Below are 19,650 nucleotides of genomic sequence, written 5' to 3' on the forward strand. Positions count from 1 at the left end.
AAGAAAATGAAACTGGAGAGGGCTTGTGACTGGGCTTCCTTGGTAGCTCAGCTGGTAAAGAATCTGCCTGCAATTCAGGAGACTCAGGTTCAATTCCTGGGTTGGGAAGTTCCCCTGGAGAAGGGATAGACTACCCACTCCACTATTCATGGGCTTCCCTGACAGCTCAGACAGTAAAGAATCTGCCTGCAATGCAGGAGACTTAGGTTTGATCCCTGGGTTGGGAAGATCCCCTGGAGGAGGGCATGGCAACCTGCCCCAGTATGCTTGCCTAGAGAATCTCCATGGACAGAGGAGCCTTGTGGGCTACAGTCCATGGGGTTGCAAAGAGTCGGACACAACTGAGTGACTAAGCCCAAGGCACTTAGTCACAGAGTAAGCTAGTGGCAGTGTCAAGAAACAAACCCATGAGTCTTTTTGAGTTAAGGTAATTCAATAAGAGACTGAAATGATACTCCAGAGGCCTGGGCTTTGTCAGTCTGTCTTTGCTGGACTATGGGCAGTGCAGCAACACAAGAAGAGTGCCAGCTCATCATTTGCCCCAGAGGAGGCACAAGCAGGAGGGAATTTTGTCCTTTTCCCCCATCAACTTTCCTCTGAGGACTAAGACACACATACCTGTGAAAGCTGAATGGGGTAAGTTCTCTTACACAGTGCTTTTGGGTGATTTTGGAGGCAGACTTCATGGAAAAGGTTATTTGGTGGTTGGACCTTAAAAGATGAAAACATTTTAAAAAAAAATGAAATGGCAAAATTGGAGTCATCCTTCTGAAAAATTCAAACAATCCAGGAAAATCTAATGTGAGTAAGATTTTAATAAGTGCAGAGAGAGCGGTTCAAGTTCACATGAATAACACAAAGGGCAGGACAGCTTAGTGTGGGCATGGGTAAGGGGCTGGGCAAGGTGCCATCTGCTTTCTGAAGGGCAGAGGGCATGAACAGAGACGAGAAGCTCCGGGTTTTGTTCACTCCATGAATGTCAGGTGCTTGGGTTGGCTTGTGCTGACAGTGGGGAGAAAAGGAAGGATTTTTGAGCAGAGATAAGAAAAGGGCTGAGCTATAGAAAGATTCCCTCTGTCAGGCAATCTCTGAGAAGATGTATTAGTGGAAAGATACTGGCCTCAGGGAACCGTTACAGAAAATCTTTGCTGTTGTCCAATGATAGATGAGTAATGAGAGTCTGATGCAGTGGAGTGGAAGTGGCAATGAATGTGGTAATGAGATGATGGCTTTTTAAGGCTTCTTTGGAAAAAATACTCTTATAGGATTTGAATTAGGACAATTGTTGTGGGGGGAAGGAGAAAGATGAGTAGAGATTCAGGAAGTAGCCCCCCAGAACTCCCAGACAGGTGTCTTTTTTCGTAGCTTCCCATTGGAGTGCAAATTTGCACATGCACATGTATATGTGCATGTTTTTTTCTGTGTGTCTGTTACTCTGAGAGTGTGTGTATGTGTGTTACTTTATGTTTCCCAACACGCCTGTACAGTTTCCTGCATCTGTGTATGGATGTGTGCCTCCAGTCCTCTAAATGAGTCTATATCTTCTGTATGTTTTGTCTAATCCATGCTGTGGTTAAATTGTTGACTAACAGAATGACTTAACAATGTCTTATGCAATTTTGGGTGCAGGAATAGTCATCCTTTTCCCTATATGTGCTTCTGTATTCTACTTGTTAATCTAGACTCTGATGAACTTGATTAATTAAAACATCTTTTTCAAATTGCCTGAGCTTCATGGCATATCTACAGCTTGAAATCAAATTACTGCTGGCTGCAGGAATTACCATAATGTGTTTGGCTTAATTTCCAGAGAAGAATTTAGGGCCTTACCACCTATCTATGCAAATGTATCCAGCTAAATGAGACCATAACTGGGAGATTTTTTTGCAAATGGAACTCCAGCTCAATGAGAGCACTCTGATGCCTTGAATGAAGTGAGAAGGGGACTTCAGCCCTGAAGGACTCTAGACCCCTGATTATGGTTTGATTATGGTTTGATTATGGTTTGATTATTCTTGTCTTCTTCAAGACAGAAGAATGGAGTCCACAGGCTTTAGGTAACAGAGTTTAGATCGTCCACTTCATTTCCTTTTCATTTTAACCTGTGAAATGAGGAGTCTTCTCATCATGCTTTGTTCTCATCCCCAGAAGTCATCAGTTCCACCATGCCGAGTAGGCTGTCAATAGGTTTGTGTTGCCTTGAATTAAAATAAGCCAAAGTCAAAGAAAAAAAAAAAGAAATTTATCTAAGCTCTCATAAAGGAATAAGAACTTGAACCCTGGTTTCTGAATTTCTAGTTAAGAGCTCTTGTAACCATATTATGCTGCTTAGGATTGAGACAGCTCAGGTTCAGATCTCTGGAGTGAATGGTTTATGCTGCACTGACCAGTGATGTGACTGGCACTGGTTCCTTTTCCTTCTCTGGGCCTTAGTGCTCTCATCTTTACCATGGAAAGATTAGACTATGAGGTCTTAAATGGGCCTTTACAATTCTGTTCCTAGGAATTTGTGACCAACACTGAGAACAGAAACTTGTATGCTCTTTGGTGAAGTAGAGAGGGGAGGAAGCAGTTAGGGCCTGTATCACAGTCTGTGTGTTACACCCTTCCCCCTTCTCCTGACTCCAAGTCTCCATTAAAAGAAGTAAAATAACTTTTCCAGTTTAGGAAATCTTACTCTGACCCAAAAGCCACTGGGCCTCTGGGAAGTAGGACAGCATGTCCGGCCTGTAGCCTCCAAAACCTTATAGGGCTAGAAAGACCTAAATGACTGGCTGGGCAGGTGGGGAATGATTGGCCCAGAGAAATTATCCAGTTCCGGAGGATATAATCCTGGTGGGGAAGTGGGGCGACTACCACTCAGCTCTGGGCAGATTGGCAGACTGGGCCAAGCCAGTGTGTTCTGGAAAGGACAGGAATGATGTCATGGGACGCTTTGGGCTGCAACAACAGGAAACCACTGAGTGTTTACATTGGCTTGTAGAGCCCAGGCAGCCTGTTTTTTTCTTCACTTCCTCAGTCTATCTGTTTCCTCTGATTCAAATACTATGAAGAGGGACTCACTGCCCAGGCCAGGAAAAGCGGAAGGGAGGACCTCAGAAGAAACAGCCTCCTTCCCAGCCCAAAGAGCTAGATGATTGGGAGAGAAGGCGAGCATTACTATAGCTGGGGCCCTGCCAAGGACACACCTTAGGAAGGGAAGCAAGGTAGTTAGAATATATGCACTGAATGCTCTGAAACTCCACAGAGAACAACTTCAGAATTCTTCCTAGGACTTAAGTTATAAACCTGGAAGCCATCTTGGTCTTCTTCTTAGATCTAATCAATCACCAAGTTTTATGAATTCGACTGAATTAAATCCATTTAATCGACAGTGAATTTGTGTGCTAAGTGCTGTGCTGTGCTGTGTGTCTATATGGGATGCAAAGATGGAAAAGACAGTTCTTACACTCAACAACTGATGATAGATTGATATAGTGGCAGTGGGATTTCCTCCATCTGTTTTTTTCTTTCATCTCTCAGGTTTTTTCCACCAGTTCAGGGCCCCTATCACTTCCCACCTGCATACAGCAGTATTTTTTAATTGATTTATTTTAATTAGATAATTGGAGGCTAATTACTTTACAATATTGTGGTGGTTTTTGCCATACATCGACATGAATCAGGCACAGGTATACATGTATCCCCACATTCTGAACCCCCCTCCCACCTCCATCCCCACCCCATCCCTCTGGTTGTCCCAGAGCACTGGCTTTGAGTGCCCTGCTTCATACATCGATCTTGCATTGGTCATCTGTTTTACATATGGTAATATGCATGTTTCAATGCTATTCTCTCAAATCATCCCACCCTTGCCTTCTCCCATAGAGTCCAAAAGTCTGTTCTTTACATCTGTGTCTCTTTTGCTGTCTTGTGTATAGGGTCGTCATTAATGTCTTTTTAAATTCCATATATATGCATTAATATACTGTATTGGTGTTTCTCTTTCTGACTTACTTCACTCTGTATATGGAGTGGGCATACTTATTTCACTTACTTTACACACGTACTTACTTCACTTACTTACTTCACTCCAGTTTCATCCACCTCATCAAAACTGACTCTGATGTATTCTTTTTTATATAACTGAGTAATATTCCATTGTGTATATGTACCACAACTTCCTTATCCATATGTCTGCTGATGGACATCTAGGTTGCTTCCATGTCCTAGCTATTGCAAACAGTGCTGCAATGAACATTAGGGTACATTTGTCTCTTTCAATTCTGGTTTCCTTGGGGTGTATGCCCAGCAGTGGGATTGCTGGGTCATATGGCAGTTCTATTTCCAGGTTTTTAAGGAGTCTCCACACTGTTCTCCATAGTGGCTGTACTAGTTTGCATTCCCACCAACAGTGTAAGAGGGTTCCCTTTTCTCCACACCCTCTCCAGAAGGGATAGGGAGTCTACCTGAAAAAGAATTCAGAATAATGATAGTAAAAATGATCCAAAATCTTGAAAACAAAATGGAATCACAGATAAATTGACTAGAGACAAGAATTGAGAAAATGAAAGAAATGTTTAACAAGGACATAGGAGAAATTCCCTGGTGGCTCAGACTGTAAAGAATCTGCCTAGAATGCAGGAGATCTGGGTTTGATCCCTAGGTCGGGAAGATCCCCTAGAGATGGAAATGGCAGCCCATTACAGTATTCTTGCCTGGAGAATTCCATGGATAGAGAAGCCTGGAAGGCTAAAGTCTATACAGTCCATGGGGTCGCAAAGAGCCAGACATGACTGAGAGACTCACACACACACACACACACAGAAGAAATAAAGAAGAGTCAATCAGTAATGCAACAGTCTTTTAACTGGTCTCTATTTCCCTTCTTTTCCCCTCCCATGACTTACACTGAAGTGACTCTGTCCCACCTCTCCAGCCCCCCTCACTTTCTTCAAGCTCCTAGGCAGTATGACAGAGTGGTTCAGAATGTGGTCTCGGTGCCAGGCAGACCTGAGTTTGAATGTCTACCTTATCACTCACCACTGGCTATTTGAAAGTGAGCAGTGGCTTTGCTTTTCCAAGCCCTTGCTTCTCTAGCCTCAGTTTGTTCATTAGCTGAATGAGGATAAAAACTAATGCACAGGGATGTTCTGAGAATTAAATGAAATAATGTATGGCATATATGGTGTCCAGTGCAGAGTTAACACTTGATAAATGGTGATTTTAATTACTATTCCTCAGATATACCAAGTTTTTAAAAAGTATTTTAATTGGAGTCTTATTACTTTACAATATTGTGGTGGTTTTTGCCATACATTGATATGAATCAGCCATGGGTGTACATGTATCCCTCCATCCTGAACCCCTCTCCCACCTCCCTCCATACCCCATCCCTCTGGGCTGTCTCAGAGCACTGGCTTTGAGTGCCAAACTTCATGCATTGAACTTTCACTGGTCATCTATTTTACATATAGTAATATACATGTTTCAGTGCTATTCTCTCAAATCATCCCACCCTTGCCTTCTCCCACTGAGTCCAAAAGTCTGTTCTTTACACCTGTGTCTCTTTTGCTGCCTTGCATATAGGGTCATCTTTACTATTTTTCTAAATTCCATATATATGTGTTAATATACTGTATTGGTGTTTCTCTTTTTGACTTACTTCATTCTGTATAATATGTTCTAGTTTCATTCACCTCATTAGAACTGACTCAAATGTGTTCTTTTTAATAGCTGAGTAACATTCCATTGCGCATATGTACCACAAGTTCCTTATCCGTTCATCTGCTAATGGACAGATGTACCAATTTTTTAAAAATCTATCTTAGCTTCTTTATGCCATCTGAAACAGGATCCTTTCTCTTTAAGCCTGCTTCAACTTGTAGAGCGGAGATACCACCTAGAGCTGTCCAATCACTCCACTGAGGCCAGTGAGGGGGAAACAATGTACCCAAGGTTACATAGAAAACAAATTCTATAATCATGACTAAAACCACTACTAGAACTAAAACTTGGCTTCTCCAGAATCCTAGCTTAACAATGGTTCCAGTGCACCATGCTGAACTTATACAGCACCAACTGCTAGACTAAACCCTTAGCCCTTAAGATTCATCAACTGTAATGCTTCTTTACTCTGAGATGATGTGTGTATTTATGTGTGTGTGTGTTTGTGTAGTATCACTACTGCTAAACTACAATAATAACTTTGTCAAACATTATTATGAATACTTTATAAGTATCAACTCATTTCATCCTTACAACAACCCTTTAAGGTAGGTACTAATATTATTAGACTCATTTAATAGATGAAAAGATAGGCTCTGAGAGGTTGTATGATTTGCCCAAGGTTATAGTGTTAGAAATGACAGGTCCGGGAAATAAATAGTAGCCTATTACCTGACTTCAAGTTGATGAGAACATAAATGTGGTTACTCTTACTAAGGAATTTAAATTTTTAAAAAATTTTGTCTTGGTGTATAGCAGGTTTTCCTGGTGCCTCAGAAGGTAAAGAATCTGCCTGCAATGTGAGAGACCCAGGTTCAACACCTGGGCCAGGAAGACCCCCTGGAGAAGGGAATGGCAACTCACTGAAATATTCTTGCCTGGATAATTCCATGGATAAAGGAGCCTAGCGGGCTACAGTCCATGGAGTCACAAAAAGTCGGATACAACTGAGCATCTAACACACATAACCAATTAACAATGTTGTAATAGCTTTGAGTGAATGGCAAAGGGACTCAGCCATACATATACATGTATCCATTCTCCCCCAGACTCCCCTTCCATCCAGGCTGCCATATAACATTGAGCAGAAGGAATTTAATTTTTGATGTTACATTAAAATATATTTTAATATTTATTAACTTTATATTAATAAATCTAAAGTTAAAGTTTAATAGCCACTTGAAACTAGTGGCTACCATGTTGGACAGAGAACATGTAGACTATCCTGCTTCTCCAGACTCCAGAAGGATAAGAATCATACTTAATAAACTTGGGTCATGGAAGGTTTATTAAGTTCAAATTCAGCAAAGTTAGGAGGATCTTGTGATTCAGGCAAGAAGGAGGTTTATACTATGGCAGTCATAGTCAGGAGGGATATTTGAGAAATCACTGTAATAGCCAATATCATAGATAGCCAACAGGCATTAAATACTTCCTAAGTGAGAGGGAACTGTTCAAAGTGCTCTATGTGGATTAATTCACAACCTTATAAAGTAGATATAAGTACTGTTATCATCACCATTTTTCAGGTGGAGGCACTGAGGCACAGGAAATTTAAGTGACTAGTAAGTTGCAGAGCCAGGATATAAGCCAAGAAAAGCCAGCATTAGAACCCAATCTTATAATAAAATTCTTTTTTAGAAATAAAAAAAATAAAAATAAAACTTTGTTGGCAAAAAAAAAAAAAAAAAAAGAATCCAATCTTAGCCACCACTCTATATTGTGCAGAAGATGATAGTTTCTGTGGGACTCAGTGTTGGGTGAGATGTAGGGACTCATCTCGATCAAAGATGACTTACATGTTTTTTTTGGTCAGGGAACTGTGGGTATCCAGTAGGACACATGTGCCTAGGAAACATGGGGGCAGAGGAACAGATGTACAGGGTGCAATATGAAGACTTTGGTTTGGTTCATAGCAGGGTTGTGTTGCATGTAAGATATCCAGGGGAATATATCCAGTAGATGGTTTGCCATGTGGGTCTGGAGCTCAGAGAAGTATACAGAGCAATAGATAGAACATTGAAAGTTTTCAGAATAATAATGGTAATTGAAGTCAGAGGAGTAGATGTTATTTCCCAGGTATAATTTGTACTATTAACAAAGGCCAGAAAACATGGAGAGAATCTCTGATAGTGGAATTTGATGTAGAATGTATGAACTTCTTTTGAAGCTTGTTGCAGATAGGAAAGAAAAAATAAACAAGAAACTAAATATTTTCCCCTGTAGGGGAATATTCTCTGGATTCCCCCAGTGTGAATGTCTTTCCCCAAAACCTATGCTTACCCAGTGGTCTCTAGCTCAGACTATGGCTCCATCATGAATACAACTTTTTGTAAATCATGCAAATCCAAAACCTGGGAGTCATCTTCGACTTTTCCATCTCCTTCACCTATCATATCCAATCTATTATCAAGGTCTGTTGGCTCTTTTTCCAAAATATATTCTGAACTTGATCACTTGCCCTCATCTCCATTTCCCTTGTCTAAGCTACCATTACTTTTTCCCCATAAGACTAAAACAGCCTCCTTCTTGGTCTTACTTATAGTTGGTTCTTACAGTCAGCCCTTCCAATCAGTTCTCAACCCACGATCCAGAATGATAATGTTAAAACAAAAGTTAGTTCATATTGCTCCTCTGCTCACAACTGCCTCATGTCTTCTCCTCACACCCAAGATTTATAATTCTGTCAAAGATGCCCAGCACACGGAAGACCCCAAATAACAAAAGCAATCTTGAGAAAGAAGAATGGAACTGGAGGAATCAACCTGCCTGACTTCAGACTACACTGCTGCTGCTGCTGCTGCTAAGTCGCTTCAGTTGTGTCCAACTCTTAGCGACCCCATGGACTGTAGCCCACCAGGCTCCTCCATCCACGGGATTTTCCAGGCAAGAGTACTAGAGTGGGGTGTCACTGTCTTCTCCTCAGACTACACTACAAAGCTACAATTATCAAGGCAGTATGGTACTGGCACAAAGGCAGAAATATAGATCAATTGAACAAAATAGAAAGTCCAGAGATAAATCCACACACCTATGGACACCTTATCTTTGACAAAGGAGGCAAAAATATACAATGGAGAAAAGACAGTCCCTTCAACAAGTGGTGCTGGGAAAACTGGTCAGCTACATGTAAAAAATGAAACTAGAACACTTTCTAACACCATCCACAAAAATAAACTCAAAATGGATTAAAGACTTAAATGTAAGACTAGAAACTATAGAACTCTCAGAGGAAAACATAGGCAGAACACTCTCTGATATAAATCACAGCAAGATCCTGTATGACCCACCTCCTAGAGTAATGGAAATGAAAGCAAAAATAAGCAAATGGGATCTAATTAAACTTAAAATCTTTAGCACAATTAAGGAAACTCTAAGCAAGGTGAAAAGACAACCCTCAGAATGGGAGAAAATAATAGCAAATGAAACAACTGACAAAGGATTAATCTCCAAAATATACAGCAGCTCATGAAGTTTAATACCAGAAAAACAAACAACCGAATCAAAAAGTGGTCAAACAGTCTTTGGGACTCTATGGGAGAGGGTGAGGGTGGGATGATTTGGGAGAATGGCATTGAAACACATATGTTGTCATATGTGAAACGAATCACTAGTTCAGGGTCAATGCATGTTATAGGATTCTTGGGGCTGGCATGTGGGGATGACCCAGAGGGAGGATAAAGGGAGGAGGGAGGTGGGAGGGGGGTTCAGGAGGGGGAACTTATGTAAACCCGGAGCAAATTCATATCAATGTATGGCAAAACCAACCAATATAATATTGTAAAATAATTTGCCTCCAATAAAAAATAAATTAACTACATAAAAAAAAAAAGTGGTCAAAAGTCCTGAACAGACTTTTCTCCAAAGAAGACATACAGATGGCTAATAAACACATGGAAAGATGCTCAATATCACTCATTTTTACAGAAATGTAAATAAAAACCACAGTAAGGAATCGTCTCATGCCTGTCAGAATGGACATCATCAAAAAGTCTACAAACACGGAGGCACAAATCTGCGGATTCCAGCTGGGCTGGGCTTGCTAAGATAGAGGCAGAATCGAGAGGAGACCTTCACTACTGGTCCGGATGGGAGATGTCAAAAAACAGTGTCCTCAGCCTGCTTCCAGAAGGTGAACTTGGATGAGTTTGATGAGAAGAAGTTCCCAGATGAGGAAGAGGTAATGGACAGGCCAAGCCCAACCAGGGTGAGGTGGACTCTTTTCTGCAGCAAAGAAAAAATGACAGCTGCCCCACAGCTCTGAAACCCACCCCCTCCCCACATCAACATCAAGAGTCAGGCAGTGAAGGATCCAGCAGGCAGCATTGTCTTGAAGGTGCTCCTCTCATTTAAAGCTAAAGATATTGAAAAGGCAGTGCAATCCTTGGATAAGAATGGCATGAATCTCCTAATGAAGTATATTTATAGAGGCTTTGAAAGCCCCCCTGACAATAGCAGTCTATGTTATTGCAGTGGCATGAGAAGGAGTGGGGTCCATTGTGTGAGTCTTGACTGCAAGGAAAACCATGTAGTCTGGCGGGAACTGGATTTCCCCCAAGGTGTGGGAGTTGCTGGTACAAAGACCAAAACAAGCAAATGGCACCGCTGCTATTAGGGTAGCATCTGTTTCTCTCACCTTTGTCTTCTTGCTTCCTTTTCATATATATAAAGAAGAAAATTACATATCAGTTTTCCTTTAATGAAAATTGGTATAAAATAGAGGAAATGTTTCAACAGAAGGGTATCACAATCTCAGAATGATTTCAGTGATGGGTATAGTAGTCTGTACATAGCATAATTTACATTCAACTTTAACTGTGCAATTGCTAACTTCTATTGGCTGGTGTGGGGTTTTTTGTTGTTGTTGTTGTTTGTTTGGGGGAGGTTTTTGTTTGTTTGTTTTGTTTTGTTTTTGACTAATGGTAAGAAATTTGATGAGAATTGGAAGCCAGCTTCTTAACTCATTGCTAGCCAAGAAAAGATCTTTATTAAAAAAAATGTTTGAGAGATTTCAGGAGAGACGCCCGGCTCCCTGCGGCGCAGACGCGAGAGACGCCCGGCTCCCGGCGGCGCAGACGCGAGAGATGCCCGGCTCCCGGCGGCGCAGACGCGAGAGACGCCCGGCTCCCGGCGCAACCGACCACGTGCAGAATCGTGGCTGAGAGGAGCTGCCCCACGCCCAGGGTTGGGGCGGTGGCCGAGAGGAGCAGTACCACGTCCAGGAGGTGGTAGCTGCTTGGGCACCGGAGGGCCGAGAGGAGCTGATCCACATTCAAAGCAGGAGGGGCGGCCTTGAGGAGATACCCCTCGTCCAAGGTAGGGTACAGTGGCTGCGCCTTGCTGGAGCGGCTGGGAAGGGATACTCCACGACCAGGTGGAATATAGGAATCCAGTGTTCTGGGGAGGAAGGAACAAGATGGCGAGACCACTTTCTTCCCCACAAATTCATCAAAAGAACATTTGAACGTGGAGTAAAGTCCACAAAACCACTTCTGAATACTGGCAGAGGACATCAGGCTCCCAGAAAAGCAGCCCATTGTCTTCTAAAGGAAAGAGAAGAAATCCAGCTCCACCTACCAGAACACTGACACATGCTTCCCTAACCAGGGAACCCGGACAAGTCACCTGTCCAACCCCACACACAGCGAAGAAACTACATAATAAAGAGAACTCCACAAACTGCAAGAAGAGGGAAAGGACACCCCAAGCAAAGCAATATAAGCAAGATGAAGAGGCAGAGAAATACCCAGCAAGTAAAGGAACAAGATAATTGCCCACCAACACAAACAAAAGAAGAAGATATAGGGAATCTACCTGATAAAGAATTTCGAATTTTGATGGTGAAAATGATTCAAAATCTTGAAAGTAAAATGGAGTTACAGATAAACAACCTGGAGAAAAGGATTGAGAAGATGGAAGAAAGATTTAATAAGGACTTAGAAGAAATAAAAAAAAGTCAATATACAATGAATAATGCAATAGATGAGATCAGAAACACTCTGGAGGGAACAAACAGTAGAATAACAGAGGCAGAAGACAGGATAAGCGAACTAGAAGATAGAATTGTAGAAATAAATGAAACAGAGAGGAAAAAAGAAAAACGAATTAAAAGAAATGAGGACAATATTAGAGACCTCTGGGACAATGTTAAACGCTCCAACATTCGAATCATAGGAGTCCCAGAAGAAGAAGACAAAAAGAAAGACCATGAGAGAATACTTGAGGAGATAATAGTTGAAAACTTCCCTAAAATAGGGAAAGAAATAATCACCCAAGTCCAAGAAATCCAGAGAGTCCCCAACAGGATAAACCCAAGGCGAAATACTCCAAGACACATATTAATCAAATTAACAAAGATCAAACACAAAGAACAAATATTAAAAGCAGCAAGGGAAAAGCAGCAAATAACACTCAAGGGGATTCCCATAAGGATAACAGCTGATCTTTCAACAGAGACTCTTCAGGCCAGAAGGGAGTGGCAAGATATACTTAAAGTGATGAAAGAAAATAACCTACAGCCCAGATTACTATACCCAGCAAGGATCTCATTCAAATATGAAGGAGAAATCAAAAGCTTTACAGACAAGCAAAAGCTGAGGGAATTCAGCATCACCAAACCAGCTCTCCAACAAATGCTAAAGGATCTTCTATAGACAGGAATCACAGAAAGAGTGTATAAACTTGAACCCAAAGCAATAAAGAAAATGGCTACGGGATCGTACTTTTCAATAATTACCTTAAACGTAAATGGGTTGAATGCCCCAACCAAAAGACAAAGGCTGGCTGAATGGATACAAAAACAAGACCCCCATATATGTTGTCTGCAAGAGACCCACCTCAAAACGAGGGATGCATACAGACTGAAAGGGAAGGGCTGGAAAAAGATAGTCCATGCAAATAGAGACCAAAAGAAAGCAGGAGTAGCAATACTCATATCAGATAAAATAGACTTTAAAACAAAGGCTGTGAAACGAGACAAAGAAGGAAACTACATAATGATCAAAGGATCAATCCAAGAAGAAGATATAACAATTATAAATATTTATGCACCTAACATAGGAGCACCGCAATATGTAAGACAATTACTAACAAGTATGAAAGGGGAAATTAACAATAACACAATAATAGTGGGAGATTTTAACACCCCACTTACATCTATGGATAGATCATCTAAACAGAAAATTAACAAGGAAACACAATCTTTAAATGATATAATAGAACAGTTAGACCTAATAGATATCTATAGGACATTTCACCCCAAAACAATGAATTTCACCTTTTTCTCAAGCGCACACGGAACCTTTTCCAGGATAGATCACATCCTGGGACATAAATCTAGCCTAGGTAAATTCAAAAAAATTGAAATTATTCCAAGCATCTTTTCTGACCACAATGCAGTAAGATTAGATCTCAATTACAGGAGAATAACTATTAAAAGTGCCCACATATGGAGACTGAACAACACGCTGCTGAATAATGAACAAATCATAGAAGAAATCAAAAGAGACATCAAAATATGCATAGAAATGAATGAAAATGAAAACACAACAACCCAAAACCTCTGGGACACTGTAAAAGCAGTGCTAAGGGGGAAGTTCATAGCAATACAGGCACACCTCAAGAAAAAAGAAAAAAGTCAACTAAATAACCTAACTCTACATCTAAAGCAACTAGAAAAGGAAGAAATGAAGAACCCCAGGGTCAGTAGAAGGAAAGAAATCATAAAAATTAGGGCAGAGATAAATGCAAAAGAAACAAAAGAGACCATAGCAAAAATCAACAAAGCCAAAAGCTGGTTCTTTGAGAAGGTGAATAAAATTGACAAACCACTAGCCAGACTCATCAAGAAACAAAGGGAGAAGAACCAAATCAATAAAATTAGAAATGAAAATGAAGAGATCACAACTGACAACACAGAAATACAAAGGATTATTAGAGAATACTATCAGCAATTATATGGCAATAAAATGAATAACCTGGAAGAAATGGACAAATTCCTAGAAAAGTACAACTTTCCAAAACTGAACGAGGAAGAAATAGAAAATCTGAACAAACCCATCACAAGCACGGAAATTGAAACTGTAATCAAAAATCTCCCAGCAAACAAAAGCCCAGGTCCAGACGGCTTCACACCTGAATTCTACCAAAAATTTAGAGAAGAGCTAACACCTATTCTACTCAAACTCTTCCAGAAAATAGCTGAGGAAGGGAAACTTCCAAACTCATTCTATGAGGCCACCATCACCCTAATCCCAAAACCTGGTAAAGACCCCACAAAAAAAGAAAACTATAGGCCAATATCACTGATGAACATAGATGCAAAAATCCTTAACAAAATTCTAGCAGTCAGAATCCAACAACACATTAAGAAGATCATACATCATGACCAAGTGGGCTTTATCCCAGGAATGCAAGGATTCTTCAATATCCGCAAATCAATCAACGTAATACACCACATTAACAAACTGAAAAATAAAAATCATATGATTATCTCAATAGATGCAGAGAAAGCCTTTGACAAAATTCAACATCCATTTTTGATAAAAACCCTCCAGAAAGTGGGAATTGAAGGGACATACCTCAACATAATAAAAGCTATATATGACAAACCCACAGCAAACATTATCCTCAATGGTGAAAAACTGAAAGCATTTCCCCTAAAGTCAGGAACAAGACAAGGGTGCCCACTCTCACCACTACTATTCAACATAGTTCTGGAAGTTTTGGCCACAGCAATCAGAGCAGAAAAAGACATAAAAGGAATACAAATTGGAAAAGAAGAAGTAAAGCTTTCACTGTTCGCTGATGACATGATCCTCTACACAGAAAACCCTAAAGACTCTACCAGAAAACTACTAGAGCTAATCAATGATTACAGTAAAGTTGCAGGATATAAAATCAACACACAGAAATCCCTTGCATTCCTATACACTAATAATGAGAAAATAGAAAGAGAAATTAAGGAAACTATTCCATTCACTGTTGCAACGAAAACAATTAAATACTTAGGAATATATCTACCTAAGGAAACAAAAGACTTGTACATAGAAAATTATAAAACACTAGTGAAAGTAATCAAAGAGGACACTAATAGATGGAGAAATATACCGTGTTCGTGGATTGGAAGAATAAATATTGTAAAAATGAGTATACTACCCAAAGTAATTTATACATTCAATGCAATCCCTATCAAGCTACCAACAATATTTTTCACAGAACTAGAACAAATAATCTCACAATTTGTATGGAAATACAAAAAACCTCGAATAGCTAAAGCAATTTTGAGGAAGAAGAATGGAACTGGGGGAATTAACCTGCCAGACTTCAGGCTCTATTACAAAGCCACAGTCATCAAGACAGTATGGTACTGGCATAAAGACAGAAATATAGATCAATGGAAAAAATAGAAAGCCCAGAGATAAACCCACGCTCCTATGGACATCTTATCTTCGACAAAGGAGGCAAGAATATAAAATGGAGAAAAGACAGTCTCTTTAACAAGTGGTGCTGGGAAAACTGGTCAGCCACTTGTAAAAGAATGAAACTAGAACACTTCCTAACACCATACACCAAAATAAACTCAAAATGGATTAAAGATCTAAATGTAAGACCAGAAACTATAAAACTCCTAGAGGAGAACGTAGGCAAAACACTCTCCGACATAAATCACAGCAGGATCCTCCAAGACCCACCTCCCAGAATATTGGAAATAAAAGCAAAAATAAACAAATGGGACCTAATTAAAATCAAAAGCTTCTGCACAGCAAAGGAAACTCTAAGCAAGGTGAAAAGACAGCCTTCAGAATGGGAGAAAATAATAGCAAATGAAGCAACTGATAAAGGATTAATCTCCAAATTATACAAGCAGCTCCTGCAGCTTAATTCCTGAAAACTAAGTGACCCAATCAAAACATGGGCCAAAGAACTAAACAGACATTTCTCCAAAGAAGACATAAAGATGGCTAACAAACACATGAAAAAATGCTCAACATCCCTCATAATCAGAGAAATGCAAATCAAAACCACAATGAGATACCATTTCACACCAGTCAGAATGGCTGCTATCCAAAAGTCTACATGCAATAAATGCTGGAGAGGGTGTGGAGAGAAGGGAACCCTCTTACACTGTTGGTGGGAATGCAGACTGGTACAGCCACTATGGAGAACAGTGTGGAGATTCCTCAGAAAACTGGAAATAGAACTGCCATATGATCCAGCGATCGCACTCCTGGGCATACACACCGAGGAAACCAGAATTGAAAGAGACACATGTACTCCAATGTTCATTGCAGCACTGTTTATAATAGCCAGGACATGGAAGCAACCTAGATGTCCATCTGCAGATGAATGGATAAGAAAGCTTTGGTACATATACACAATGGAGTATTTCTCAGCCATCAAAAAGAATGCATTTGAATCAGTTTTAATGAGGTGGATGAAATTGGAGCCAATTATACAGAGTGAAGTAAGCCAGAAAGAAGAACATCAATACTGTATATTAACGCATATATATGGAATTTAGAAAAATGGTAACCTGAACCCTGTATAAGAGACTGCAAAAGAGACATAGGCATTTAGAACAGTCTTTGGGACTCTGTGGGAGAGGGTGAAGGTGGAATGATTGGAGAGAATGGAATTGTAGCATGTATATTATCATAAGTGACCAGTCCAGGTTCGACGCATAAATTTTCCTCTGTTCATTTCTTTGCATTTGTGCTTTTTTAATAAAATTCTTTTTTAGAAATAAAAAAAATAAATAAACTAAAAAAAAAAATATGGCAAAAAAAGAAAAATGGTAACCTGAACCCTGTATAAGAGACTGCAAAAGAGACATAGGCATTTAGAACAGTCTTTGGGACTCTGTGGGAGAGGGTGAAGGTGGAATGATTGGGGAGAATGGAATTGTAGCATGTATATTATCATAAGTGACCAGTCCAGGTTCGACGCATAAATTTTCCTCTGTTCATTTCTTTGCATTTGTGCTTTTTTAATAAAATTCTTTTTTAGAAATAAAAAAAATAAATAAACTAAAAAAAAAATATGGCAAAAAAAGAAAAATGGTAACCTGAACCCTGTATAAGAGACTGCAAAAGAGACATAGGCATTTAGAACAGTCTTTGGGACTCTGTGGGAGAGGGTGAAGGTGGAATGATTGGGGAGAATGGAATTGTAGCATGTATATTATCATAAGTGACCAGTCCACGTTCGACGCATAATTTTTCCTCTGTTCATTTCTTTGCATTTGTGCTTTTTTAATAAAAATACTTTTAACTGTAAAGAAAAAAAAATTATTAAAAAAAAAATAAATAAATAAATAAAATAAAAAAAATGTTTGAGAGACTGGCAGCTATTAACATTGCAAAACTGGACCAAACTTCCCTTCAGTTCAGTTCAGTTCAGTTCAGTCGCTCAGTCGTGTCCGACTCTCCGCGACCCCATGAATCACAGCACGCCAGGCCTCCCTGTCCATCACCAACTCCCGGAGTTCACTCAAACTCATGTCCACAGAGTCGGTGATGCCATCCAGCCATCTCATTCTCCGTCGTTCCCTTCTCCTCCAGCCCCCAACCTTTCCCAGCATCAGAGTCTTTTCCAGTGAGTCAACTCGTCGCATGAGGTGGCCAAAGTATTGCAGTTTCAGCTTTAGCATCAGTCCTTCCAATGAACACCCAGGATTGATCTCCTTTAGAATGGACTGGTTGGATCTCCTTGCAGTATAAGGGACTCTCAAGAGTCTTCTCCAACACCACAGTTCAAAAGCATCGATTCTTCGGCGATCAGAATTCTTCACAGTCCAACTCTCACATCCATAAATGACCACGGGAAAAACCATAGCCTTGACTAGACGGACCTTGGTTGGCAAAGTAATGTGTCTGCTTTTTAATATACTATCAAGGTTGGTCATAACTTTCCTTCCAAGGAGCAAGCGTCTTTTAATTTCATGGCTGCAATCAGCATCTGCAGTGATTTTGGAGCCCCAAAAAATCAAGTCTGACACTGTTTCCACTGTTTTTCCATCTATTTCGCATGAAGTGATGGGACCAGATGCCATGATCTTTGTTTTCTGAATGTTGAGCTTCAAGCCAACCTTTTCACTCTCCTCTTTCACTTTCATCAAGAGGCTTTTGTGTTCCTCTTCACTTTCTGCCATAAGGGTAGGGTCATCTGCATATCCGAGGTTATTGATATTTCTCCCAGCAATCTTGATTCCAGCTTGTGCTTCTTCCAGCCCAGCGTTCCTCATGATGTACTCTACATAGAAGTTAAATAAGCAAGGTGACAGTATACAACCTTGACGTACACCTTTTCCTATTTGGAACCAGTCTGTTATTCCATGTACAGTTCTAACTGTTGCTTCCTGACCGGCATACAGGTTTCTCAAGAGGCAGGTCAGGTGGTCTGGGATTCCCATCTATTTCAGAATGTTCCACAGTTTATTGTGATCGACACAGTCAAAGGCTTTGGCATAGTCAATGAAGCAGAAATAGATGTTTTTCTGGAACTCTCTTGCTTTCTCCATGATCCAGTGGATGTTGGCAATTTGATCTCTGGTGCCTCTGCCTTTTCTAAAACCTGCTTGAACATCTGGGAGTTCATGGTTCACATATTGCTGAAGCCTGGCTTGGAGGATTTTGAGCATGACTTTACTAGCGTGTGAGATGAGTGCAATTGTGTGGTAGTTTGAGCATTCTTTGGCATTGCCTTTCTTTGGGATTGGAATGAAGACTGACCTCTTCTAGTCCTGTGGCCACTGCTGAGTTTTCCAAATCTGCTGGCATATTGAGTGCAGCACTTTCACAGCATCATCTTTCAAGACTTGAAATAGCTCAACTGGAATTCCATCACCTCCACTAGGTTTGTTCATAGTGATGCTTTCTAAGGCCCACCTGACTTCACATTCCAAGTTGTCTGGTTCTAGGTCAGTGATCATGTTATCATGACTATCTTGGTTGTGAAGATCTTTTTTGTACAGTTCTTCTGTGTATTCCTGCCACCTCTTCTTAATATCTTCTGCTTCTATTAGGTCCATACGATTTCTGTCCTTTATCGAGCCCATCTTTGCATGAAATGTTCCCTTGGAATCTCTAATTTTCTTGAAGAGTTCTCTTGTTTTTCCTATTCTGTTGTTTTCCTCTATTTCTTTGCATTGATCACTGAGGAAGTCTTTCTTATCTCTCCTTGCTATTCTTTGGAACTCTGCATTCAGATGCTTATATCTTTCCTTTTCTCCTTTGCTTTTTGCCTGTCTTCTTTTCACAGCTATTTGTAAGGCCTCCTCAGACAGCCATTTCGCTCTTTTGCATTTCTTTTCCATGGGGATGGTCTTGGTCCCTGTCTCCTGTACAATGTCACGAACCTCCGTCCAGAGTTCATCAGGCACTCTATCAATCAGATCTAGTCCCTTAAATCTATTTCTCACTTCCACTGTATAATCATAAGGGATTTGATTGAGGTCATATCTGAATGGTCTAGTGGTTTTCCCTACTTTCTTCAATTTATGTCTGAATTTGGCAATAAGGCGTTCATGATCTGAGCCACAGTCAGCTCCTGGTCTTGTTTTTGCTAACTGTATACAGCTTCTCCATCTTTGGTTGCAAAGAATATAATCAATCTGATTTCGGTGTTGACCATCTGGTGATGTCCATGTGTAGAGTCTTCTCTTGTGTTGTTGGAAGAGGGTGTTGGCTATGACCAGTGCATTCTCTTGACAAAACTCTATTAGCCTTTGCCCTGCTTCATTCCGTGCTCCAAGGCCAAATTTGCCTGTTACTCCAGGTGTTTCTTGACTTCCTACTTTTGCATTCCAGTCCCCTATAATGAAAAGGACATCTTTTTTGGGTGTTAGTTCTAAAAGGTCTTGTAGGTCTTCATAGAACCGATTAACTTCGGCTTCTTCAGCATTACTGGTTGGGGCATAGTCCTAGATTACTGTAATATTGAATG

At 40.3% G+C, this 19,650-nt stretch overlaps 1 pseudogene; it reads left to right on the plus strand.

The window, feature by feature from the left end:
- The first annotated feature begins 2,165 nt into the window (after positions 1–2,165).
- Positions 2,166–10,238, plus strand: LOC148773283 (actin-related protein 2/3 complex subunit 5 pseudogene; annotated as a pseudogene).
- The last annotated feature ends 9,412 nt before the right edge of the window (positions 10,239–19,650 follow it).

The sequence above is a fragment of the Moschus berezovskii genome, chromosome X, assembly GCF_049115385.1.
Source record: "Moschus berezovskii isolate FMDL1 chromosome X, NW_MosBer_1.0, whole genome shotgun sequence".
In the NCBI taxonomy this organism is placed as follows: Eukaryota; Metazoa; Chordata; class Mammalia; order Artiodactyla; family Moschidae; genus Moschus; species Moschus berezovskii.